Genomic DNA, 27,773 nt, shown 5'->3' on the forward strand with positions numbered 1-27,773 from the left:
CATTCACTGCTGTGCATTACATAAAGTGGTCATTTTAATGCTAACGAGCTCTTTGTAATGCATTTGCATAGGGTTCTTGGTAACTGCTTCCACAATTGGTAGAAGCCCCTAAGAACCCTTTTGTGTATCAGAGGTAAGTAAGACTAGTGGGTACAACAAGTCGTCTAGTGCAATGTGTCTTATGGTCCTGAATGATAGGGTCTTGTATCTGAACTAGCAAGTTGCTTGCAGAAAATTGTCAATCATGTTTTCACTTCATCTCCTTCCCAGAGAGCTGCTCCTGCCCCCTCAAGTTTGTTTTCTGAAAGCAAGTTGCTCAGAAGTGTGTTTGATCTGCTTTGCAGTTTTATTATTTTGGGGTATTTTTTTCTCAGTGTTCTTTGGAGGCTCGGTGCCCAGAGGTTCCTACTTGGTGAGACCTCTGTCTGGGAGAAGACACAGACTTGCACGGCGGAAGTCTGCTGCTAACAGGATCAGCCCTTGGAGACACCTAGCTAGCCAGCCTGCTTTTATAGTTCTTGAGCTCAGAGACCATCCACTGTGTAGCTGTTCATATCTCTGATCTAATCAGGAGCTTAAGGTTTTAGACAGCACCACTCAACTCATAGGTCTGAAAACTTCCATTCTGTATCATCTTGACCATTATAAGTTGGTTTTCCTAATTTCGTTTGATCTTTCTGCAGCATTCGACATAATTCAGGGGGGGGGGATACTTGGAATGGGCAGACTTGGTGGGCTATAGCCCTTTTCTGCCGCTTTTTTCTATGTTTCTAATTGATTACAGCTTGGTTTTTGCAGCCTCTACAATCAATTGGCATAACAGAACAGATTTTGGATTGGTTTACTTCTTGTCTTGCAGACCACCGCTACTCAACACATCATCTAAACCAGAGGTGCCAGTAAATTGCGAATGCAACGCAAGTTGATCATGGAGCCCATCTCGGGCTTCGTGATAGACTCGCGTTGCCTTCGCATTCTACCTGCTTCCCAACACCATAAACAGAATGCAGAAGCGCCGGGCCGACCAGCCTTCCCCCTTGATGTCAATTCTGACATCAGAAAGGAAGTTACGGGCCAGCCAGCAGCGATTGGCTGGCCCAGAACTTCCTCTCCGACGTCAGAATTGATTTGAGGGGGGGGGGAAGGCTGGTTGGCCCGGCACTTCTGCGTCCTGTTTACGGCATCGGGAAGCAGGGAGAGCTCAGAACTCGGTGGTGGTGGCTTGGGGGCCTGTTCCTCAATTGCGGCGGTGGTGGGTTGGGGGAAGGCTGGGAGAAAGAAAGACAAAATAAGAAAGGGGGCAGGTAGGGAGACAGAAAGAATGGAGGGGCAGAGAGACAGAAAGAAAAAAAGGTGGCAGGGAGACAGAAAGAAAGGGGAGGGGGCAGGGAGAGAAGAAGAAAAAGTTGGGGGAGGGAATAAGGTCTGGAGGAGAGGAAGCATTCAGGAGGCTGAAAGAAGGGAAGAAATATTGGATGCACAGTCAGAAGAAAAAAGTGCAAGCAAAGACTCATGAAATCACCAGACAACAAAGGTAGGAAAAATGATTTCATTTTCAATTTAGTGATCAAAATGTGTCCATTTTGAGAATTTAAATCTGCTGTGTATATTTTGCACTATGGCTCCCTTTTACTAAACTGCAATAACGGTTTTTAGCACAGGAAGCCTATGAGCGTCGAGAGCAGCAGGGGGCATTCAGCGCAGCTCCCCACGCTAAAAACTGCTATTGTGGTTTAGTAACAAGGGAGGGGGTATATTTGTCTACTTTTGTATAGTTGTTAACTGAGATGACATTGAATAAAATCATCTACCTTGACCTCTTTGAAAAAAAACCGGAATATAAATGATAATTAACATTTTCTCTGCGTACAGTGTGCTTTGTTTTTAAAAATTTTATTGTTGGTAGATCATTTTGACTTGGTCATTTAAGCAAGCCCAAAAAGTGTGAGCACCCCTGATCTAAGCAGTTCCAAAATTCTTTTGGGATTCCGGTAGGGTCAATTCTATCCCCTTAATATCTTCCTTGCACCGCTGTTAACATTAGGACAATCAATCGACTTTTCAATCTACGCCTATGCCGATGATATTCAATTAGTTCATGTCTTAGACCCTGAAAATTCATCAGAGATACAGATTAATTTAAAAAAATGGAATTAATTAGTAATTGAAGTTTCAAGTTTTTATTAAAATTTGATTGAGCTGCTTATCCAATTTCTAAGCAAGATACAAATCTATCATAATAAACCCTTAGCGTGCATGCGCACTTCAAACTTCATGCTCCCTGCATCCGTGATCCATGCTTCCGTGCCGCACATGCGCAGTGCCTGCCTTTTGCCCCGATCTCCAACGCCGGCTGACTTCCTGCACTTCCGGGATGCCTCTTCTCGCCCCCGGACCAGCAAAGGTAGCAGCTGCGGGGCATTTGCTAGGCCAGCCTACTTTGATAATGCAAGGTGGGTCGGCTTAGCAAAAGCCCTGAGGCTGCACGGGCTAGCGGATGCTGGACAGGGAGAAGGGCTACTGCTGGACAGGGGGAGCAGGGAAGGGGTGCTGCTGGATAGGGGAGAGGTAAAAGGAAGGGAGAAGGGCTACCACTGGACAGGGGGAGTAGGGAAGGGGTGCTGCTGGACAGGGGGGAAGTAAAAGGAGGGAGAAGGGCTACTGCTGGACAGGGGGAGCAGGGAAGGGGTGTTGCTGGACAGGGGGAAGGTAAAAGGAAGGGAGACGGGTTGCTGCTGGACAAGGGGAGCAGGGAAGTGCTGCTGCTGGACAGGGGGGATAGACAGAAAGAAAGACAGACAGACAGGGGGCCAGGGAGAGAGACAGAAAGAAAGACAGACAGACAGAGGGTAGGGGGAGAGAAATAAAGACAGACATAAAGAAAGAAAGAAAGAAATGCCTAAGTCTACACATCTATTCTAGCACCCGTTAATGTAATGGGCTAAAAAACTAGTTAAAATATAATAGGGAAAACAAAAAACATGACTAAAATAAAAACAACGCCAATAACAGGACAATTAAAAGAATGTAAATGAAACATCAAATAAATGGCGTACTAATGGTTAACAGATTGAACGACAAACATGAGACAGAAAGGAAGCTGGGTTGGAACTACAAGTTATATAGGAAAGAAAGTCGAATAAAGAATAAACAAAAGAAAGGGGAACATTGCTACTTGTTTCTGTAGAGGAATTTGAAAAATGAAAAGAGTGAAGAAAAATCAAATGTTGAAAGCTTCTTTAAATAGGTGGCTCTTGAGTATGCCCTTGAAATAGGCAAGGTTATTCTCCTACAAACAAGAGGAATCCAACAGGGTCTGCAGTACAGTGAGCAAAAAGCAAAAAACAAACTGCAGACTGATATGTACAAGATGCAGGCAGTGTTTATTATACCAAATATTTAATGCAGTTAATGATACCACCTTATTACAAACCAAGGGACCCGACACGGTCCATGTTTCGGTTCACGCCTTCTTCAGAGGTCCATGGTTGATAAGATGTGAAATAAACCACAATAAAAAGGTATAAAACAAACACCTGTGTAGATTATTCTCCTCCCTTACGGGAGCTGGAAGGGTATTCCAAAGTTGTGGGGCCACCAATAAAAAAATGTCATGCCTTTTTGTTCCTATTATTCGGAGGGAGGGGACTGTAAGCAATTTACAGTTGGATGATCTAAGAATCCGGGATGGCTCGTATGGAATAAGATATTTATCGATGAATTGAGATGATTTGGAATGTATCGTCTTAAACGTTATTAATGAAATTTTATAAGAAACTCTTTGATTGATTGGTAACCAATGGACATTCTGAATTAATGGGGTTACATGGTCATATTTCCTAGTTTTTGTTATTAGTTTGATTGCAGCGTTTGAATTATTTGAAGGCATCTTAGTTCTTTCTGAGTTATTCCTGTGAATAGGCTGTTGCAGTAATCCAGTTTTACAATGATTAATGAGTGAACTAATATATTCAGAGATTTTCATTCTAGGAATTTAGAGATTGAGCTTAAAAAAACAGGATTTAATTATAGAGCTTATATGATTGTAGAATGTCAATTTTTTTTAATCAAAGGTAACTCCTAAAATTTTTATAGAGGCAACACAGTCAAGGGGAGAATTATCCAGAAAATTTGGAGCATTTAGTGATATTCTTGTGAATAGAAGTGAATTGGCTAATCGAGGAAAAGTGATGACTGGGTCAATTCCCCCAGAAGACTGGAATAGGAAGTGGATTGGTGTCCATGGTGAGTATGTTTGAGTTTTTGACATCCATGGTGAGTATGTTTGAGTTTTTGATGTATTTAAAGCTAACATATTGTCCTTCATCCAAAGTCTGATCTGATTAAGTTTGTTGTTAATCTCCATAATTTCATGAGTGTTTTCTGGATTTAGTGGATATAATAATTGAATATCATCAGCATAAGCAAATGCTAAAAAAACGATAGACTGACAGAGGGTAAGCAGAGGGGACAGGAAAATGTTAAACAATAAAGGAGAGAGAATAGAGCCTTATGGTACCCTGCTTTGACTGGCAAAAAGATCCGATGAAGTATTATTGAAAATGACTTTAGATTGATGGTTTGAAAAATAAAATTGTAACCGTTTAAGTACCTGGTCTGTAATTCCAATGGATTCTAATCTTTCTAAGAGAAGTAAGTGATCTGCCGTGTCAAAGACTACAGAAAGGCCAAGGGAGATAAGGACCACCGATTTGTGGTGGTCTAGATCAGTGTTTTTCAACCTTTTTACACCCATGGACCGGCAGAAATAAAAGAATTATTTTGTGGACCGGCAAACTACTAGGACTAAGATTTAAAAACCACGTTTACACCCCATCTCCGCGAGCTCGGTCCCCGCAAACCATCTGATCCCATCTGCACAAGCCGCAGTTATGATTTTATATTGAAAGTATTTTATTAAAGTATAAAAAGAAACAATATTCTGAACAATTGTGATTTTATAAATACAAATATACAGAGCACAGACAAACAAAACCCCTGTCTCCCCTCCCCTTCACATATATTCCCTCTAATATCAAGAAAAATGAACAAGCCAAGTTATTATAGAATGCTACACAGAAATATCATGCTAACAGAATACTGCAGTCCCCAGTTATGTCTCTAGCAGGATATATATTTCAAATCTGATATATTCTAATGACAAAATAGAAATAAAATTATTTTTTTCTATCTTTTGTTGTCTCTGGTTTCTGCTTTCATCTTCTTTTCATTCTTTTCCTTCCAGCGTCTGCCCTGTCTCTTCAATCCAGCATCTGCGTGTTCCATCCAATGTCTGCCCTCTCCCCCTTCCAATGTATCTGACTTCTTTCTATGCCCCTCTCCCCTGTCCATCCAGCCTGTGCCTCCTCTCTCATTTTTACATCATTCATTCCAGCTTCACTGCTTTCTTCATTTTTATCTCTCCTACACCAGATCTAGCATCTTTATCCCTCTCTCATTTCTCTGCTGACTCCCTTTCCAGCATCAATGTCTCTCTACTTTCTCATTCCTCTCTCTCCCCTTTCCCTCATCTGATCTCTCCATTCCACCCTGACCCCCTTCCCCTCCTGTAATCTCCCTGCCAGCTGTTTCCTTCCTTTTTTCTTTCTTCCTTCCCTCCTTCCTTTTTTCCTTCTCCCTTCCCTATCCAACATTAACTCTCTTCCCATCCCTTTCCCTCCTCCCCTCCCAGCAGCATCTCTCCTTCTTCTCCCTTCCCTCCTCCTTCTATCCAACATTAACTCTCTTCCCATCCCTTTCCCTCCTAGCAGCATCTCTCCTTCTCCCTTCCCTCCTCCCTCTAGCCAAGATTAACTCTCTTCCCATCCCTTTCCCTCCTCCCCTCCCAGCAGCATCTCTCCTTCTAACTCCCTCCAAGTCCAGTAACAGCTCTCCCTTTATCCAGCAGCTTCCCAGCCTCCTACAGTGGCTTTCTCCCCTTCCAGTAGGTCTCAGTATTTGCCTGCAGGAAGTTGCCGGTAAATCACTGCCCTGGCAAGTAGGAAAGCTAGTGGGAGGGGAGACAGCCACTGTGAAGGCTCCCTAGGATCTTGCTCGCACACGCTGACCATCTCCCTCCACCTGCACCTGTATCTGCAGCTCTCTCGTTCTACTTGCAAGTCCCCCGCAGCCCTCTTCAGCAACTTGGCAGGGGCGGCGATCAAGACAGGCTACCGACGTCGGGACCTTCACTCTCTGAGTCCCGCCTATTTTGTTTCAACTTCCTGTTTCCTAACAGGCGAGACTCACAGAGGGAAGGCCCCAACGTCGGCAGCCTGTCTTGATTGCCTGAGGCTGGCAGGAACCGCAGTTGGCAGGAAATTTAACTGCCAGCACCGGTCCGCGGACCGGTGGTTGAAGAACAGTGGTCTAGATGATAAAGTAAAGTAGTTGTCATCCCTAATAGTGAATGCTCAGTTGAATGGTTTATCCTAAAACCCGTTTGATGTGGGTGAAGAATGTTAGTAGATTCAACAAATTCAGAAATCTGATTGAAAACTATTTTTTCGGTTAATTTTGCTAGAAACAGAATTTTCACTATTGGGCGGTAGTTATATTCTTCAGATGCACTAACTTTCTGATCCTTAATGATAGGGTTAATGATAGAAGTTTTCCAAAGTTCCTGATTCTAAGCTATTGATTACAAGTGTGTGTATAAGGATCCCAAACTGGGAGAAAAATTTCTTTAAGATAAAAGGGGGTATCACCTCTGTGTTAGATTCCTTGATGTTGATATCTTGAAAGATACGTCAAATTTCATGTAAGGTAGGAAGATTAAATGTTGAACATTTAGCCATCGGTATATGAATACTAGAAGAAAAGGGTTGATCTGTGGTGTTTATATTGAGGCTGTTGTTAGATTGGGACACTATTTGTTTTCTGATTTTCTTGATATTCTGTTGAAAGAAATTTGCCAAAGATTGGGCCGATGGAAGATTAGTAGAAATTGATTCTTGTTTCTTTGAGTTGGGAGATAAAAATTTTTGTATATAGAGGATGGCTGGGTTTTTAGTCTTACTAATATACGATGAACAGTATAATTTCTTGAAATGGTTGATTATAGCTTTGTAGAAGGAAGCTTGGGCATTAAATTTATTTAAGTTATCTATAGTTTTATTTTTTCTCCATCTTCGTTCAAGACTCCGGAGTTGTAATTTTAGGAGCTGTAATTTCTTTGTAAACCAGGGTTTTCTTGCATCTTAGGTGTGATAACTTTTGTTATCTCAGGAACAGTGTTTAAGATGAATGCTTGAATTGCATTGTCCCAAGTAGACAATTGCTCATCCATATTTTTATTAGAGAGGTCTTCTTTTATTTTAATCAAAATCTGGACTTGGAGGATGAGATGTACAGTGTCTGCATCTATAAGACAAACATAATAAAAAGTTGCCTCCACTGAGGCAGACCAGAGTTCCATCTCGTCCAGCGGTCTGCTCTCGCGGCGGCCCATCAGGCCCACTGCCTGAACAGTGGTCTCTGACTAATTTTACAAATTACCTCTAATCCTATCCCTCTAACCTTACCTCTACTCTTATCTGTACCCCTCAATCCCTTTGTCCTCCAGGTACCTGTCCAGATCCTCCTTGAAGCCCTGTAGCGTGCTTCTGCCTATCACATCCTCCGGTAACGCGTTCCATGTATCTACCACCCTCTGGGTGAAAAAGAACTTCCTGGCATTTGTTCTAAACCTTTCCCCTCTCAATTTCTCTGAGTGCCCCCTTGTACTTGTGGTTCCCCATAATTTGAAAAATCTGTCCCTGTCCACTTTTTCTATGCCCTTCATGATCTTGAAGGTTTCTATCATGTCTCCTCTGAGTCGTCACTTTTCCAGCGAGAAAAGCCCCAGCTTTTTCAATCTGTCAGTGTATGAGAGGTCCCCCATACCCTTTATTAGCTTAGTTGCTCTTCTCTGGACTCTCTCAAGTACCGCCATGTCCTTCTTGAGGTACGGCGACCAGTACTGGACACAGTACTCCAGGTGTGGGCGCACCAATGCACGATACAGTGGCAGGATGACTTCCTTCGTCCTGGTCGTGATACCTTTCTTAATGATACCCAACATTCTGTTTGCTTTCCTTGAGGCTGTGGCGCACTGCGCCGACGCCTTCAATGTTGTGTCTACCATCACTCCCAGGTCTCTTTCAAGGTTGCTCACCCCTAGCGGTGATCCCCCCATCTTGTAAGTGATCATCGGGTTCTTTTTCCCAGCATGCATGACCTTGCATTTCCCTATATTGAAGCTCATCTGCCACTTTTTGGCCCACTCTTCCAGCGTTGTCAGATCTTTTTGGAGGTCTTCGCAGTCCTCCCTGGTTTTGACCCTGCTGTATAATTTAGTGTCATCCGCAAATTTAATAACCTCACATTTTGTTCCCGCCTCCAGGTCGTTAATAAATATATTGAACAGAAGCGGTCCCAGCACCGACCCTTGTGGAACTCCGCTCGTGACCCATTTCCAATCTGAGTAATGGCCCTTTACTCCAACCCTCTGTTTCCTGTCCGCCAGCCAGTTTTTGATCCATCGGTGGACCACTCCTTGCACCCCGTGGTTCCATAGCTTCCTTAGCAGTCTTTCGTGTGGTACCTTGTCGAAGGCTTTTTGGAAGTCAAGGTAAATTATGTCTATGGATTCCCCTTTATCCACCTGGCTGTTTACCCCCTCAAAGAAGTATAATAAGTTTGTGAGGCATGATCTGCCCTTGCAGAAGCTATGCTGGCTCGACTTTAGCTGCCCATTGTTTTCGATGTGTTCCTAGATGCTGTCCTTGATCAGCGCCTCCATCATCTTTCCCGGGACGGAGGTCAAGCTCACCGGCCTGTAGTTTCCCGGGTCTCCCCTTGAGCCTTTCTTGAAGATGGGCGTGACATTTGCTATTTTCCAGTCCTCCGGAATCTCTCCAGTTTTTAAGGATAGGTTGCATATCTGTCGAAGTGGCTCAGCTATTTCATTCCTTAGTTCCTTGAGTACCCTTGGGTGAATGCCGTCCGGATTTGGCAATTTGGCGCTCTTTAGCCTGTCTATCTGCCTGAGGACATCCACCTTGCTCACCTCTAGTTGGACCAGAATTTTCATCCTGATCTCCTTTTACGATCTCCTCGGGTTCCGGAATGTTGGTTGTGTCCTCTCTTGTGAAAACTGACGTGAAGAACTCATTTAACCTGTCCGCTATCTCCTTTTCCTCTTTTACCACTCCCTTTCTGTCTCCATCATCCAAGGGTCCCACTTCCTCCCTAGCTGGTTGCTTCCCCTTGACATACCTGAAGAATGATTTGAAGTTTGTTGCTTCCCCTGCCAGTCTCTCTTCATACTCTCTTTTTGCTTTCCTAACCACTCGGTGACACTCCTTTTGGTGTTTTTTATGCTCCTTTTGGTTGTCCTCTGTCTGGTCTTTTTTCCATTTTTTAAATGATGCCTTCTTATCACTTATCGCCTTTTTCACTGCATTTGTTATCCACACTGGGTTTTTTGTTCTATTTTTTTTGCACCCTTTCCTGAACTTGGGGACGCACAGGTTCTGTGCTTCGTGCACCGTGCCCTTGAGTAGGGTCCAGGCTTTTTCTACGGACTCCATCTTCCTTGCGGTGTCATTGAGTTTCTTTCCCACCATTTTCCTCATGGCATCATAATTTCCTTTTTTGAAGTTGAGTGCTGTCGTTGTGGTTCTTTTCACCTTTGATGATCCAATTTCTAGCCTGTACTGGATCGTGTTGTGATCGCTGTTTCCTAATGGGGCTAGTACTGCCACCTCCTTAGTGGGTCCCCCTAGTCCGTTGAAGATTAGGTCAAGAGTGGCATCTCCCCGTGTTGGTTCCGTGACCAGCTGTTCCATGAAACAGTCCCTCGTGACCTCCATGAATTTGGTCTCCCTCATTCAGTTCGCGTGCCCGATGCTCCAGTCTATTCCCGAGTGTTTGAAGTCCCCCATCACCACCACACTTCTGCTTTTGCATAACTGCCTCAGTTCAGCCTCCAGGTCCTGGTCGATTTCTTCCGATTGGCCAGGTGGGCGATAGTACAGACCCAATTTTATGTCCGCTCCTGTTCCTCCTGGTAGCTTAACCCATAGTGATTCCAAGTCATCCGCCCTTATTGTTGTTTCCATTTTAGTTGAAGGTATGGAATCTTTTATATATAGCGTTATTCCTCCTCCCTTTTTGTGTGACCTATCTCTTCTGTAGAGTTTGAACCCTGGTAAAGCCACATCCCATTCATTGTCATCAGTCCACCACGTTTCTGTGACTCCAATTATGTCTAGGCCCTTTGTGCTGGCTAATACTTCCAGCTCTCCCATTTTAGCCCTTAGGCTCCTAGCATTAGTGTACAGGCAGTGTAAGTCCCGGTTGTTCGCCTTTCTTGCTGGTTTTCCTCGTGGTTTGGCGCTCCTGGCGACCTCCTCGTGAGTTGCCAGTCCCCAAGCCTCGTCTCGGTCATCCTCCTCCTGTGGTGTGTCTGTTTCGTCCTCAGCCTGTTTCCTCATTTTTGGTTGTCCCTCTGGATTCCGTTGTTCTCTGTTAGTCCTGTTTGTCAGTTTTATTTGTGTCCTAGACCCCTGCAATTTGTCCTTAGGTCCTTCTTCAAAAAATTCCCACTCAGTCCTGAGCCCTCTTTTACAGTGTCCTCGTTCAAGGTCCTTGGTCCTGGGCATCTGCATTGCGTCCTTAGGTCCTTTTCCCAAAAATTCCCACTCAGCCCCAATCCCTTTATTACAATGTCCTTGCTCAATGTCCTTGGCCCCGGACCTTTGTATTGCTTCCTTAGGTCCTTTTTCAAAAAATTTCCTTTCAGTCCCGAGCCCTCTTTTACAACATCCTTGCTCAATGCCCTTGGCCCTGGGCCCTTGTAATGCTTCCTTAGGTCCTTTTTCCAAAAATTCCCACTCAGTCCCGATCCCTCTTTTACAATGTCCTTGCTCAGTATCCTAATTTGATAATTTTGTCCGATGTGTCAGATTGACTGTCGGCTTTCCCCTCTTCCTCAGTTTAAAGCCAAGTCTATGGCGCTCTGGACGTTGCGTGCCAGCATCCTCGTCCCAGTCATGCTCAGGTGCAGTCCGTCTCTCCTGTAGAGCTTATTCTTTCCCAAAAAAGTTGTCCAGTTCCGAACAAAAAGGAAACCCTCCTCCTCGCACCATCTCCTGAGCCAACCGTTTATTGCTTGTAGTTCGCTCTGCCTCCGTGCGTCCACTCTCGGAACTGGCAGGATCTCTGAGAAGGCTATCTTTCTTGCCCTCAGTTTCAGTTTCCTCCCCAGGATCCTGAACTGATCAGTTAGTGCAGTCCTGTTGTAGTCCCTCCTGCTGACGTCGTTGGTTCCAACATGGATTACTACAGCTGTCTCCTCCGTCTCGGCCCCTTCCAGGATCCTCTCAATTCTGTCGATGACGTACTTCGTTCTTGCCCCAGGGAGACATGTCACTAGTCGGTCCTCTCTCCCTCCAGCTATGTGACTGTCCACTCCTCTCAGGATTGAGTCTCCTACTGCGATAACAGATCTCCCCTTCCTCGACTGTCTCTCTGGTCTCAGGTCTGTGTCAGTGGCGCAGTCAGCTAATCTCTCTGGTCTCAGGTCTGTGTCAGTGGTGCAGTCAGCTAGTTCTTCCTCTGGGTTCTGTTGGGTCTCCTCCTCATCAGCTTGTCCAGATTTTCCGCAAGGTCCTACTCCCATGGTGTCTGGTGGATTTTGTCGTCCGACTGGTAGTTCTCCCCTGATGTGCTGGTGGTCCTGTGCCTCCACCTCGATGAATTTCTCGAGCTCTCTAACTTGTTCCGTGATGTGGTCCTCTCTGGTGGTCCTGTGCCTCCACCATCCTGCAGGCCTCCTCGATGAATTTCTCGAGCTCTCTAACTTGTTCTGTGATGTGGTCCTCTCTGGTGGTGTCCTCAGTTGCCCAGCACTGTTCCTCTATGGTGCACAGTCCCTCCAGTTCCTGTACTCGAACCTGCAGTCTCCCGACCTCCTTCTTCAGGCTATCCAGTTCCTGACAGCAACTGCATATGTATGACCGCCTCCCGGAGGGGAGGTAGTCATACATATGACATTCGATGCAGTATACTGGGTAGCTCCGCTGGGTTCCTGTAGCCTCCATTTCTTTCTCCTTGCTCCTATGGTCCCTCGGTGGTTGAGAGTGGTGCCCGGCGTGCAGCTAGCTGAAAGAGTAGAGAGAGAGAGAGAGAAGAATGAGAATAGTAGAAAAGTCCTTTTTTTTTTTTGCTTCAGGATAAAGTAGTATATTAGTTGTGTTGATAAAAATTTATAAACAAAGCCCTGTGAGCTGAACTTTCTCCAGTACAGCAGCCAAAACTTTGATTTATAAGGAAGGAATAAGCTAAATATTGCAGTACTGAGGCTTGTATGGATGCTACGTGGACGGTAACGGGGCGGTTAATGGGATGACGGTAACGGGGCGGTGAAGGGAATGGCGGTGAAGGGGACAGTGGGCCGGGGACGGTACAGTGACTGGGACAAATTTTTTCCCTGTGTCATTCTCTAGTGAAACGTTTAGGGTTTGCAAAATTTGCGCACTTCAGTTGTGCACAAAGGAGCGCATTAAGGAGCATAATCTGCTCCTTAAGCGTGCTCTTTTGGCGCACACCTTCGGCATGCGCCGTTAAGGAGCTTGTTTTAAAGGGCATAAAGGCAGACCTGAGTTGAAGGGGTCAGAGTCCCATTTCGCTGCTGCTTCGCGGCAGCAGATCAATAGGTAAGAGCTGAGCCTAAAAATAACAAGTAGCACCTAGTTAACCGCAGAAAACAAATTCAAACTTGCATAAAATAAACAACTGCTACAAAGTACTTTGGCTTAGTGCGTTGGTGAGGTGCTCAAGGCAACTGGTGAGGCTTGCACCACTAAGGAGCTTGTTTTAAAGGGCATAAAGGCAGACCTGAGTTGAAGGGGGCGGAGTCCCGTTTCACCACCGCTTTGCGGCGGCAGATCAATAACTAAAAGCTGAGCCTAAAAATAACAGTAACGTGGCACACAGAAGGCCCCAGCAAGAAGGCCGCGAAGCAGCCTGTGAGTGCTGCTGGCCCAACGCTCCTCTGCTGGAAAGTACTTATGGTCGCAGTCGCAGGGATCGGTTGGGAGAGAAGGATGGAGGGTCAGCATGGGTTCGATGTTAGCGGGTACTCAAGGGTTCTGCTGCATGAGGGATGGGAGGGAGGGAAGGATAGAAGCTGGGCAAGAGTTCTGCTGCATGAGGGATGGGAGGGAAGGAAGGATAGAAGCTGGGCAACAGTTCTGCTGCATAGGTGGATTGGAGGGATGGAGGGATAGAAAGATGCTGCAGAGGGAAGGCACAAGTGGATGGGTGAGAGGGGAGGAAAGATGTTGCAGATGTGGGAGAAAGAAAGAAGAAGAATTGTGATGAAGGAGAGGAAGGGAGAGATGATCATGTGAATGAAAAAAATAAGCCCTACCCGAAAATAAGACCTAGTACCTTTTTTGGACCCCAAATGAATATAAGACACTGTCTTATTTTGGGGGAAACACTGTAATCCACAATCGAACTATCCCACCTATCCCATGACACTTTAATTTTTTCAGGAGCCTCTCTTGAGGAATTTTATCAAAAGCTTTCTGAAAATCATGATAGAAACATAGAAAGATGACGGCAGATAAGGGCTACAGCCCATCAAGTCTGCCCACACCATTGACCCACCCTTATAATTCTACTGGCCCCCTTAACTCTACTGACCTGCTCTATTAAGTCAATATCCTAGCGACTCTATTCATTGGTATGACCCTCGCAGTGATCCCACATAGGTATCCCATTTATTCTTGAAGTCTGGGATACTGCGGACCTCGATCACCTGTACTGGAAGCTTGTTCCAATGCTCTATCACTCGTTCCGTGAAGAAGTACTTTCTGACATCTCCATGAAACTTCCCTCCCCTGAGTTTGAGCGGATGTCCTCTTGTGTTCGAAGGTCCTTTGAGAAGAAAGATATCGTCTTCCACCATGACCCGTCCCGTGATGTACTTAAATGTCTCAATCATGTCTCCCCTCTCCCTACGCTCCTTGAGAGTATAGAGCTGCAATTTGTTCAGTCTTTCTTCGTACGAGAGACCTTTTAGCCCCGAGACCATCCTGGTGGCCATCCGCTGAACCGACTCAATTTTGAGCACATCTTTACGGTAATGTGGCCTCCAGAATTGCACACAGTATTCTAGATGAGGTCTCACCATGGCTCTGTACAATGGCATCATGACCTCAGGCTTCCTGTTGACGAAACTTCTCTTGATACAACCCATCATCTGCCGTGCCTTAGATGAAGCCTTCTCCACCTGATTGGCAGTCTTCATGTCTGCACTGATGAACACTCCCATGTCTCGTTCTGCCATAGTCTTGGTCAAAGTTTCTCCATTCAAGGTATACTTTCTGCATGGATTTCCATTTCCGAGATGCATGACCTTACATTTCTTGGCGTTGAAGCCCAGCTGCCAGATAGAGGACCAACTTTCTAAAGTACGGAGGTCCTGTTCCATAGTATCCTGTAGATTGTAGCCGTTTACGATATTGCATAGTTTGGCGTCATCAGCGAATAAGGTTACCTTACCTTGAAGCCCTTGAGTCAAATCCCTAATGAATATGTTGAAGAGAAGTGGACCCAGGACTGAGCCCTGCAGCACTCCGCTGGTCACTTCCGACGTTTTAGAGAGGGTACCATTAACCATCACCCTCTGAAGTCTGCCACTTAGCCAATCTTTAACCCATGTAGTTAGTGTTACTCCTAACCCCATCGATTCCATCTTGTTCAGCAGTCTGCGGTATGGGACACTGTCAAAAGCTTTGCTGAAGTCAAGGTATACGACGTCTAAGGACTCTCCCGAGTCCAGCCTTCTTGTTTCCCAGTCAAAGAAGCTGATAAGATTGGACTGGCAGGACCTACCCTTGGTGAATCCATGTTGACTGGGGTCCCGGAGATTCCCCTCATTCAAGATCATATCTAATTTATGCTTAATTAGTGTTTCCATGAGTTTACACACTATTGAAGTGAGACTCACCGGTCTACAGTTCGCAGCCTCAGCCTTGCAACTTTTTTATGCAGAGGAACGACGTTGGCTGTTTTCCAGTCTAATGGAACTTTCCCCGTGCTTAGTGAGAGATTGAAGAGCACGGCCAACGGTTCCACCAGAACATCTCTCAATTCTCTAAGCACTCTTGGGTGTAAATTGTCCGGTCCCATGGCCTTGTTCTCCTTGAGCCTTGTCAGCTCGCTGTAGACGTCTTCAGGTGTGAACTCAAAATTCTGAAACGGGTCTACTGCAATTTGTTTTGCCTTCAACTGTGGTCCGTGTCCCGGTGCCTCACAGGTGAAGACTGAGCAGAAATATTCATTTAGTACTTCGGCTTTTTCGGAATCCGCCACCGCGTAGTTTCCGTCTGGTCTTCTAAGGCGTACTATGCCGTCTGTGTTCCTTTTCCTATCACTAATATACTTGAAGAAAGACTTGTCCCCTTTTTTAATGTTTTTTGCCAAAGTTTCTTCCACTCGAAGTTTGGCCTCCCTAACTGCTGTTTTGATCGCTGCAGACCTGGTTTTATATTCTACTTTAGTTTCCCTTCTCTGCGTACGTTTGTAGGAAAGAAATGCTGTTTTCTTCTCCTTAATGAGGTGCGAGATCTCCTCAGTGAACCATTGGGGTTTATTGTTTCTTTGCCGTTTGTCTACCGATTTTATGTAGCGATTAGTAGCTTCGTGTATTGATGATTTCAATTACGACCACATAGCTTCCACATTACCGGTCTCTGCTTGGTCCTGCAGCGTCTGATGGACGAAATCTCCCATGTGTGTGAAGTCGGTGCCCCGGAAATTAAGTACCTTTGTTTTTGTGATTGATTTAGGGAATCCTTTCCTAAGGTTGAACCATACCATATTATGGTCGCTGGAGGCTAGCGTATCTCCTACCGAGACCTCTGAGACGCTTTCCCCGTTGGTGAGTACCAGGTCAAGGATCGCCTGGGCCCTAGTGGGCTCCATTACCATCTGTTTTAGTTGTGCACCATTTATGGAGGTCAAAAGCCTCTTGCTGCCACTGGTGGTTGCTGAAAATGTGTTCCAGTCTGCATCAACTGGCTTACTTTTATCCACATGTTTATTCACACCTTCAAAGAAGTCAAGCAAATTGGTGAGGCAAGATCTCCCTCGGCTGAACTCATGCTGACTCCGCTTGCTATTTAACACCAGCTCTGGCAGGATATACATTTCAAATCTGACATTTGTAATCACAAATAGAAAATAAAATTATTTTTTCTTTTTTTTTTGTTGAGTGTTCATTTTATTATTCAGATCATGTTGATATCAGGCTCTGGTTTCTGTTTGCCTTCTGTTAACTCACTCACAAGGGTCTCCTTCCCATTTGACATTTTCTTCTTTCTCTGTGCTCACCATCCATCTTCCATCGTTGTACCTTCCCTTTAACTGCCATATCCAACATTTTTGTTTCTTTCGCACTGCACTGTCTACCACTTATGGTTGGGCGGTATACAAAAATAAAGATTATCATTATCTCTCTCTCTCCCTTGTGTGCTGGGTCAAACCTCTCTATTCCTCTTCATGCAGAATCTCTCCCTTCCTCCCCCTCCATCAAGTATAATATTTCTTTCTCTCTCCCCATGCACCATCTCTCCCTACCTTCCACCCTATGTCCAACATTTTTCTCATGCTCTTCTCTATGCATATCTTCTTCCCCTCCACCATATGCAGTGTTTCTCCTTTTCACCTCTCTGTTGCATCTATCCCTTCCTCTCTTCATCCCCATGTCCAACAATTCATCCTCTCTCCTACCCTATGCAGTAGCTTTCCATCCCTGCCATCCCCTTGTGCAGCACTTTCCGACTGACTCCCCACTCCCTCCACCTCCCCCCACTGTGAGATCTTTATCTGCTATCAGGCCTCCTAAAGCAGCAGCAGCGATGGCTGTGGCTGTCTGTCAGAGGCAGCGCTATGAACAGGCTGCTAGGGGCCTGCCCTGCCAGGCCTTCCCTCTGCTGTGTCATCAGTGACGTGGCAGAAGAAAGGCCCCAGCGGGGCAGGCCACAAGCAGCCTGTTCAGAGTGCTGCCTCTGTGTGCTGGCCACCACCACTACTACTGTTGCTGCTTTAGCAGGCCTGGAGGTATGTCTGGTCTCATGGGGGGGGGGGGGGTAGTCATTGTTCTACCTATCCATACTCTACAACAGGCCAGTGCAAAACTTTTGACAACCCACCGATTGCTATAAAGACAATAGAACACACGCTAACTTCTATTAAAACTACAGTACATATAATATTTATTAGAAAAGACACATCTTTAGTCTCTCACAAAACAGGTAACCCTTTAACGGTCAGACTAGGAGCCATTTCCATGGGAGGGGCTTCTGGGCAATGCACATGTTTACTGCACAGATGAGCTACTATGAGCTTGACAACATTGAATGGTTTCTATTATAGTGATATTTTACATGCAATGTTTATCTTTTAAAAACACACAGGATAGCACATGTCCAAACATAAGTAATTTGCCTATTATCAGTATACAAAGGTTCAAACACAGCTGTTATCAGTATGCAAAGGAGTCGGTAGAGCACCTACCAGCGCCTTCCTAACAGCACTGGTTTTAGAATCCAGGCCTAAGGGGGAAATTCTGTTTAGGATGCCTGTTTTTGCAGCCACCTAAGAAACAGATGAGAATTGCACACCAGCGTCCTATACAGAATCGCATCTGCCCAAAGGGATAGATGCCTAACAGGCTCAATTCTCGAACCAGCACCCAAGTCATAGGCACCGGTTAGAGAATCGTGCCTGATCCCTTCCCATCAGCTGATCAAGGCAAGGAAATCCCCCTGCTGCAATCAACTGAGTGGCTACAGAAGGGAAACTATGAAACACACACACACACCCCGCGAACTTGGCCAGCAGAAGGGATGTGACAGATGCCTACAGTGTAGGCGACCTGCCTCAGGGTGGTTTTTTTTTTTAAACTTGCGTCCCATCCCAATGGGCTAGTTAGACAGCGGTAGGAAGCCTGCCGCTGCCTACAATCGGGACGTCGTTTATAGAATTTGTCCTTTGATATAGACTATGTTGTTTAACTTGCTTTTTTTACCAAGCTTTTCAAGCCACCTTTGTATGTCTTCAGACCTTTCCGAAAGAGCATATATGAGAACTGATTTTTCAATGACTCAGATAAAGCGTTCCAAATTTACACAGAATGATAAGAGAAAGAGTATACTAGATATTTTCTTAGTCTAATTCCTTTAATCTGTAACCTGTTCTGAGCTCTTTGAGGAGAACAGGATAATTAATTAATTAAATTAATTTTCTAGGGTGCAACTATATCTAGTCTATGAGACGTTTGCCTGGAATTCAATCTAATTGGAAAAGATATTAGTTGAAAAACCTGTGGTGAAGTCAGCCCATAAAAAATCTTAAAAATAAAACAGCAAGTTTTAAATGCTATCCGTGCTTGGAATGATAACCAATGAAGCTCTGTGAGCAAAGATGACACTTGAGTGAACTTACCCTGTCTAAATATCATTTGAGAACCCATATTTTGCAATAGTTGTATCCTGTTCCTCAGTTTGACAGTAATACCTTAATACAAAATGTTATAATAATCTACAGGAAAAACAACAAAATTCACCAAGAAAATTCCACATGAAAAGCAAGGAGAAATCAGCAAAAAGAACAAAAGTTGTCAAATCAATGATCTTGATGCAAAATTTTATTCAAAATGCATCACCTAAGGCAGGGGTGTCAAATTCAGGCCCGCTGGCCAGATATGGCCCGCAAGTTGGCCCTCTGTTCTTCCCTCCCTCCATCCTGGTCTCACCTTCAAACAGCCTGCAGAGGATCGCTGGTACTGTAGTGAAATCAGGGGTAAAAATCATATATATACACAGAAGGGCAGTACTGCAGCAGAGGGAATGTGCAGAGGGAACGTGTTGCGGACGTCAACAGCAGCCTCCTTAGGATTGCTACAGCACTGGCGATCTCTGCAGGCTGTTTGAAAGTGAGACCGTGCTAGAAGCGGGGAAGATCTTAGCTCTGATTCAAGTAGCTCAACCACGTCAGGCCCAGTACAAACCCGGTCTACTTCTGTAAATTTTCAAGGGGCAGCCTCCCACAAAACAGGAGGCCCTCGGACCACCAGAGGGAAACGCCCTCCGAAACCATGATGGGGGTAAATAATGTGTTTAACTTATCCAGTAGGAGTCTATCTGCAAGCAAGTTGACTGTTCTGTCCAAGGGGTTGTCATTTGTCCCGTTTACGAATTACAACCCTTTGGATACCAGAATTAGTTTGTATAAACTCATTAGAAAATGTAATCTCAAATTATTCTTTCAGGATAAGCCTAGTGACCCCGGTCCTATGGGGTTATGTAAGCCCTCTACTTGGAACCCCCCGGGGATTCTGGACCCGCACTTACAAGTCTTTTACAATCTAGTAGAGCAGGACATCGCCACTTTAGAACGTCAACCCTCGCGCATTAGACGCAATATGACATCTGATATGACACAATCGTTACGTACTCTGGCTCAAGATGCCAGTATTGTCATACGTGCAGCAGATAAGGGCGGTGGTATCGTTGTTCAGGACACAGTAGCTTATGTGACTGAAGCCCGCAGACAACTCAGCGATAGGCAGTATTATCAAGCTTTGTCTTGTGATCCCACTGTGGACATTTCTGACCTTATTCAGCACATTCTTCTTCAAGCGTTAGAGAAGGGGACAATAACAGATAGAGAGTATCGGTTTCTTCATCAAAATCATCCTACTATCCCAGTGATTTATTTTGTCCCTAAAATCCATAAAAACTCGATTACTCCTCCAGGGCGCCCCATTGTTTCAGGCATTGGTTCTGTGCTTGAGCCATTGTCTGACTTCGTAGATTTTTATCTAAAACCTTTAGTTTCTGGTGCTAGATCATACATAAAAGACACTACATCTATGCTTGCTTGGCTTCAGGAGTCCCATTGCGTTCCTCAGGGGGCCTTGTTGGTCACTCTTGATATTCAAGCCTTATACACCAATATTCCTCAAAACAGTGCAATTGCAGCAGTGCGTAAACATCTGGGTAATCTCCAGTTGTCTAAAGCTAGAGAAGATTTTTTGGTCACTATTGCCAGTATTGCGTTGCAACACAATTACTTTATGTTTGATACACAATTTTATCTGCAAATACAGGGGACCGCGGTGGGAGCCACTATGGCCCCATCTCTAGCATGCCTTTATGTATCTGACTTTGAAGATACATATGTTTATTCATCCACATATGCTTCAGAGATATACGTGTGGAAACGATATATAGACGATGTTTTTTTGATATGGACCAACACCTTGGAGTTGTTTCAGCAATTTTTACATTGGCTCAATACATGTAATTTACACTTACAATTCACTGCATGTACTTCGTATATCCATATAGCCTTTTTGGATATCCACATCACCATCAATGAGGGAGTTTTTGTCACATCTATACATCGCAAGCCCACAGATAGAAATACTCTGCTGCATTATGATAGTTACCACCCCCGTCATTTGAGGAATAATTTACCGGTGGGCCAATTTTTAAGACTCAGGCGATTGTGTAGTACTAAGCTCCGGTCAGTTGACATGTGGAATCGTTTTAAGGATCGTGGATACCCTCATGGTATTATCAAAAAAGCTTACAGACGGGCTTTATATGCCCATCGCACCTATCTGTTACAACAATCCTCTGAACAATCTGAACCCCGGATGGTGTGTACGCTCCCTTATTCGTACAAAGCCTTTAACATCAAACAAATCATTAACAAGTATTGGCATATTCTCCAGGTACACCAGAGTTTAGTACAACCTCCTCTTTTTGCTTACTCTAGAGGAAAGAACTTACGGGACAGTTTGTCCACTTCATACTTTGTGAGTACATCAGCGGACACTATGAGTCTGCCATCTAAAGGACATTATAAATGTGGACATTGTACTATATGTGCGCAAGTATTGGAAACGACTTGTATTCATCATCCCAGGTTACCTAAGAAACATGTTTTACAACAGTACTCAGATTGTGACACTCAAGGGGTCATTTACATGATCTTGTGTCCATGTAAATTACTCTACATTGGACATACTACCAGAAGCATCAAGACTCGTATTATCGAACACATGAGCAAAATTAGAAGGGGAGATATTAATGCCCCTTTGGTACAACACTGGCAAGCTATCCCGCATCAGGTACAGGATTTACAATTTATGGTCCTTGAGGTGGCCCACTGCAAAAGAGGGGGAGATTCTCAAGCGTGGTTATGGAAGCATGAACAAAGCTGGATTTTTCACTGGCAGACAGTATCTCCTTCTGGTCTGAATAAAGAGGTGGAGTGGTGGGCGTTTCTCCACTAGGTGATTGACATTTCTCCCTATGCATAAATACCGGGTGCTCAGCTGAGCGCTCACGTCACAGGAAATAGAATAATCATTGATTTGAATCAGGTACTTCGCCGATAGCGTCGAGAGTTTGGTATGATTTTGGATATTTATAACATTTATACTCATGTGCATCATGTTCGTTTATTTCATCAGGACAAGTATTAATAGAAGATTGTCAACGGGTTCTCTGAGGAAGCCAGTGCGGCGAAACGCGTCAGGACCCAGCTATACCAACATTAGTTGCAATCTTCAGTTAAGTCACTATTTTTGAAGTTCACTAGTTGAAAGTCACTTTAAAGCTGGAGTATACCTTGCAAATTATCAATGATTGAATACTATGAATTATTTATTAAGCACTTCAAATTACCTTTCACAGTCACTATGGTGCAATGATAGATACCATAAGAGTCTCGTTAGGGGTCCAGTCCCCACTCCGAGTTCTTAAATTCCACCTTGGATTCTGAGCACCGTCAAAGGTTAAAAGTGTTTTGAAGTAGCTTTATTGTTTCTCTATCAGTTTAGTCAGTTGACTTTATGTGCACGACAGAAGAGCGGGACTTGGGTGTGATTGTATGTGATGATCTTAAGGTGGCCAAACAGGTTGAAAAGGTGACGGCGAAAGCAGTGGCGTACCTAGCATATGTGACACCCGGGGCCCATCATTTTTTGACACCCCCTCCCCCCATCTGTACGAAAAACATGATTTTTAGTAACAAGCCACATGTCACATATGAGTACCTAGGAAAAGGCAGCATCATACATATGCAGTGAGCAGTACAACATCAATATACCCATTGTAAAACTAAACAAGCCAGACTAGTACAGATCAATCCTGCAGTCAATCCTAACAAAAAACCATGTCTTTTGAACACACAGAAGACAGAAAACACCTTCACCTAGTATGGAATATGTCATCACAAACTAACCCCTCCCCCTTTTACAAAACTGTAGTGTGAATTTTAGCCATGGTAGTAACAGCTCTGATACTCATAGAATTCTGAGCATCAGAGTTGCTACCACCACGGCTGGCGCTAAAAAATGCTCCACAGTTTTGTAAAAGGGGGAATAAAATAGAAATACACAGACAAAGGTTAAATTGAACCAGTAAGAAGCTGGACTCTGCATACAGTGCACCACAGAAACAGTGACACATGTCTCCTAAAGCAATAAATAAATACAAAATTTTTTTACCTTTGTCTTCTGTGGTTTCTGCTTTCCTCATCTTCTTGTAACTCTCTTCCTTCCATCCACTGTCTGCCTTCTCTCTTCCCCTATATGGCATCTTCTCTCCTTCTATGCCCCTTCCAGAAACTGTATGCCTCCCCCTTCCATCTCTCCTTTCACCCCATTGGTCTGGCATCTCTCTCCTCTCCTTCCCTCTCCCACACCTCTCCTCTGCAATCCCGTTTCCTTTTTACGTCATTTTCCTTTTCAGCATCTGTCTAGATTACGTTCTTACTACCTTCTCATCAATGTCCTTTTTTACTGTCTACCTAAAGCTTGCCACCTCTTTCCCTCACCCCTCCAGTGTTTCCCTAACTCAATCCTTTTCTCCCCATCATGTGCCCTCCTTTTATTTATCCCCTCCTTCCATCATGTACCCTCTTTCTCCAAATCTTCCATCTAGTACCTTCTCCTCTCTCTGTCCACTTCCATCCAGCGTCTGCTCCCCTCTTTCTCTCCTCCCAAAGCTGTGCACCCATGGAGGACTGGCCCCCCTTGGTACGCCACTGGGCAAAAGCTAGAAGGATGCTAGGTTGCATAGGGAGAGGTATAGCCAATAGGAAAAAGGAGATATTGATACCTCTTTATAAGACTCTGGTGAGACCTCATTTAAAATATTGTGTACAATTCTGGAGGCCACACCTACAAAAAGATATAAAAAGGATGGAGTCGGTCCAGAGGAAGGCTACTAAAATGGTGTGTGGTCTTTGTGATAATGAGTATGGGGACAGACTTAAAGATCTCAATCTTTGGAGGAAAGGCAGGAGAGAGGAGATATGATAGAGATGTTTAAATACCTACGTAATATAAATGTGCATGAGTCGAGTCTCTTTCATTTGAAAGGAAACTCTGCAATGAGAGGGCATAGGATGAAGTTAAGAGGTGATAGGCTCCGGAGTAATCTGAGGAAATAATTTTTTACGGAAAGGGTGGTAGATGCGTGGAACAGTCTCCCAGAAGAGGTGGTGTCTGATTCAAGAGGGCCTGGGATAGGCTCGTGGGACTCTAAGAGAGAAAGAGATAATGGTTACTGTGGATGGGCAGACTAGATGGGCCATTTGGCCTTTATCTGTCGTCATGTTTGGATAGGTTCCTAGAGGATAAGGGGATTGAGGGGTATAGGCAGGAGTTGAGCTAGGTTATAGGAATAGTCAGGGACCACTGCACAGGTGATAGGCCTGAGAGGCCGCCGCGTGAGCGGACCGCTGGGCGGGATGGACCTCTGGTCTGACCCAGCGGAGGCAAATTCTTATGTTCTTATGTTTCTATGTTTCTATATGTGTAAGCAAAGGGTGGAAACCGAAGAAAGTGTATAGTAAGTAGAGAGGTGACACAAGTATGAAAAAAACTAACACTGGATATGTCGTAAGTAACCAGGAGAAAGGATACAACAAATAAAGTGGAAATGAGCAGAGTGATATGTATATATATTTTATGACTAGTGTGATTCTAATATGAAGTGGGAGACACTGTGAGATTATATGATACTGCCCGGGGATAGACTGGAGTACGGGACACTCCAACTCCACGAGGGAAGCAGGATTCGTAGAAGCTGTGAGGGACTGCTTCATGGAGCAACTGGTCAAGGAACCGACGAGAGGGGGTGCTACTCTTGACCTCATCCTTAACGGATAGGGGGGCCTGCAAGAGGGGTAGAAGTGGGAGGAACACTAGGCAACAGTGATCACAACGTGATCAGATTCACATTAGAAAGGGGGTCACCCATAATGGGGAGGACCGCAACGACTGCGCTCAACTTCAGGAAAGGGAACTATGTTGCTATGAGGAAAATGGTGGGGAGGAAGCTCAGGAATGGCTTTGGATGGAGACTGTAGGGAGCGCCTGGACCCTTCTCAGGGACACACTGCAGGAAGCGCAAAAATTGTACATCCCCAGTTTCAGGAAAGGCCGCAAGAACAAGCGGTCAAAAGACCCAGTTTGGATTACACCTGAAGTAAAGAGGGCAATCAGTGACAAGAAAGTGTCCTTCCAGAAATGGAAGAGGGATCCAACGGAGGAAAATCACCAGGAGCACAGGAAATGCCAAAAGGAATGCCACCGAGAGGTTAGAAAAGCAAAAGGGAAATACGAGGAGGGGCTGGCCAGGGAGGCAAAAAACTTCAAGGCATTCTTCAGTTACGTAAAGGGGAAGCAACCAGTGAGAGAGGAGGTGGGGCCATTGGACGATGGGGATAGGAAGGGAGTGATTAAGGAGGATAAAGAGGTAGCTGAGAGGTTGAACACGTTCTTCTCGTCGGTCTTCACGAGCGAGGACACGTCCAATATACCGGACTCAGAGGAGCTCATGAGTGGGGAGCAGGCCAAAAGATTGGGGCATATAGAGGTAAGTCGGGAGGATGTCCTCAAGCAGATTGACAGACTGAAAAGCGGCAAATCACCGGGACCGGACGGGATCCACCCAAGGGTTCTAAAGGAACTAAGTCAGGAAATAGGGGGCGCAATCCAGCATGTTTGCAACCTATCCTTGAAAACTGGAGAGGTACCAGAGGACTGGAAACTGGCGAATGTCACACCTATCTTTAAGAAGGGATCGAGAGGTGACCCCGGGAACTACAGGCCGGTGAGCCTGACTTCAGTTATAGGGAAGATGGTGGAAGCAATGATCAAGGACAGCATTTGCAAGCACATCGAGAAAAATGGCCTACTGCAGACAAGCCAGCACGGATTCTGTAAGGGAAGGTTGTGCCTGACAAACCTTCTGTACTTCTTTGAGGGAATAAGCAGTCAGGTGGACAAAGGGGAACCCATAGACATCATTTACCTCGATTTTCAAAAGGCCTTTGACAAGGTGCCACATGAAAGGCTGCTTAGGAAGCTGTGGAACCATGGGGTGGGCGGGGATGTACACAGATGGATCAAGCACTGGCTGTCAGGTAGACTACAGAGGGTCGGAGTAAAGGGCCAATATTCTGACTGGCGGGGAGTCACGAGCGGTGTGCCGCAGGGATCGGTGCTGGGGCCGCTACTCTTCAACATATTTATCAATGACCTGGAAACGGAGGCACAGTGTGAGGTTATAAAATTTGCAGACGATACCAAACTCTGCGCCAGAGTTAGGACCAGGGAGGAGTGTGAGGAACTGCAAAGGGACCTCGATAAGCTGGAGGACTGGGCAAACAAATGGCAAATGCGCTTTAACGTAGATAAATGCAAGGTCATGCACATAGGGAAAAAGAACCCGTTATTCGAGTATAAAATGGGGGGGAAATTGCTGGAAGACACCGGACTTGAGAGAGACTTGGGTGTGCTAGTGGATCCATCCATGAAACATCCGCACAGTGTGCAGCAGCCTCGAAGAAAGCCAACAGGATGCTGGGCATCATCAAGAGGGGCATATCAACCAGGACGCGGGAAGTCATCATGCCGCTGTATCGAGCGATGGTGCGCCCACATCTGGAATACTGCGTTCAATATTGGTCACCGCACCTCAAGAAGGACATGGCAGTTCTTGAGAGAGTCCAAAGGAGGGCAACGAAACTGGTAAGAGGGCTGGAAAACTGCCCATATGCCAAGAGGCTGGATAAACTGGTGCTCTTCTCTCTGGAAAAGAGGAGGCTCAGGGGGGATATGATAGAGACCTTCAAAATACTTAGGGGCATAGAGAGGGTGGACAGGGACAGGTTCTTCAGACTAAAAGGGACGACAGGTACGAGGGGGCACTCAGAGAAACTGAAGGGAGATAGGTTCAAATCAAATGCAAGGAAGTTTTTCTTCACCCAAAGGGTCGTGGACAAATGGAATGCGCTCCCGGAGGAAGTGATCCGGCAGAGTACAGTACAGGAATTCAAACAGGGATTGGACAGATTCCTGAGGGAAAAGGGGATCGTGGGGTACTGAGGGAGGTGCTGGGGTGTTGCATAAGTATAGACAGCTCACCAGGTCGTGCAGGTGCAAGGCCGGAGGATTAGGACATTGATGGGAAGATAGGACTTCGATGAGAAACCTAGGGGGCAAGGGGGCCCCTTCTGGTGATTAAGGCAGGTCATGACCTGTTGGGCCGCCGCGGGGGCGGACTGCTGGGCGGGATGGACCTCTGGTCTGACCCAGCAGAGGCACTGCTTATGTTCTTATGTTCTTTAACAAGAGTGGTGACGGTGCATAAGGCGAATTAGACTAAAATGTATATTGCTGAAAGAAAATGGTGTCTAGATATATAAGAAAAAGTGTGGGGATGTGGTGCAAATAAGGATGTGGAACATAAGTGAATAAATAAACATACCAGTATACTGTTGACCATAAGTCTTGGTATGCTAAGAAGCACACAAAGTTCTGTATACTAGAAAAAATTAAGTGAAAAATAAAAGTACAAATATATATGAATGTCCAAAGAAGTGTGACAGTGGGATAATAGCAATAATGTCCTAATCAAATGAAGAAAACACATGGTAAACAAACCTGCTGTGGGATGGAAAGAAGGAAATAGGTCCTATGCAAAATAAACCAGTGATAAAGATTATCTTCCCACTAGTTAAAAGGAAAAAGGCCTGCATTTCTGGCACCTAGGTTCATAATAGAATCACGGCTAGCAGCACTTAATGATGCCTAAAGCCAGCTCCACCCCTAAATATGCCTACTTAGGTGTACAGCATCACTAAGCCCTGTTAGGCATGTGGGTATTAGCCGCCAATCCTGGGAGGAGCCTAGTGATGTCTAGGTTTTAGTGTTTTTTTATTGTTTTTTTTAATAATAATAACTTTTTGTTTTTCTATACCGCCACAATCTTGCGACTTCTAGGCGGTTCACAAAGAAGAAGAGCTGTACAATCAGTGAATTACAGTAGATGAATACAAGGTGGTTGAAAGGAAAATTATACATAGGTTGAATTATAAGAAATTAACTATTTTTCATCTTACAATTGAAAATAGTCAGACACCAGCGAATATCAGGATACAATTATGAAGAGGGAATTTTAGCAGACAGGGAATGTGGATACCTAGTGTGAGGAAGAAATTCAGGATAAGGTGTGGAAGTTATGTTCGCGGGAGAGTGTCTGGCTAGGACAAGAATTTCTTAAACAAAGTGGTCTTTAGTTCTTTCCAGAAGATGCTGTAGGTCAACCTAGCTGTATCGATGAGATAGCCTAGCCATGATTGCTGTCTACCAGCTTGAAACTTGATAGTTCTGTCCAGGAAGGTTT

General features: G+C 44.9%; 1 long non-coding RNA gene across 1 annotated transcript in view; it reads left to right on the forward strand.

Moving 5' to 3' along the window:
- The window catches only part of LOC117366841, a 28,568-nt gene extending 6,807 nt beyond the window's left edge, over positions 1-21,761 (forward strand). The window contains exons 2-3 of the long non-coding RNA XR_004540654.1: positions 4,096-4,245; positions 21,545-21,761. This is a non-coding gene — a long non-coding RNA (uncharacterized LOC117366841). The remainder of the gene's footprint in view (positions 1-4,095; positions 4,246-21,544) is intronic.
- The last annotated feature ends 6,012 nt before the right edge of the window (positions 21,762-27,773 follow it).

This window comes from Geotrypetes seraphini, chromosome 9 (genome assembly GCF_902459505.1).
Source record: "Geotrypetes seraphini chromosome 9, aGeoSer1.1, whole genome shotgun sequence".
Taxonomy (NCBI): Eukaryota; Metazoa; Chordata; class Amphibia; order Gymnophiona; family Dermophiidae; genus Geotrypetes; species Geotrypetes seraphini.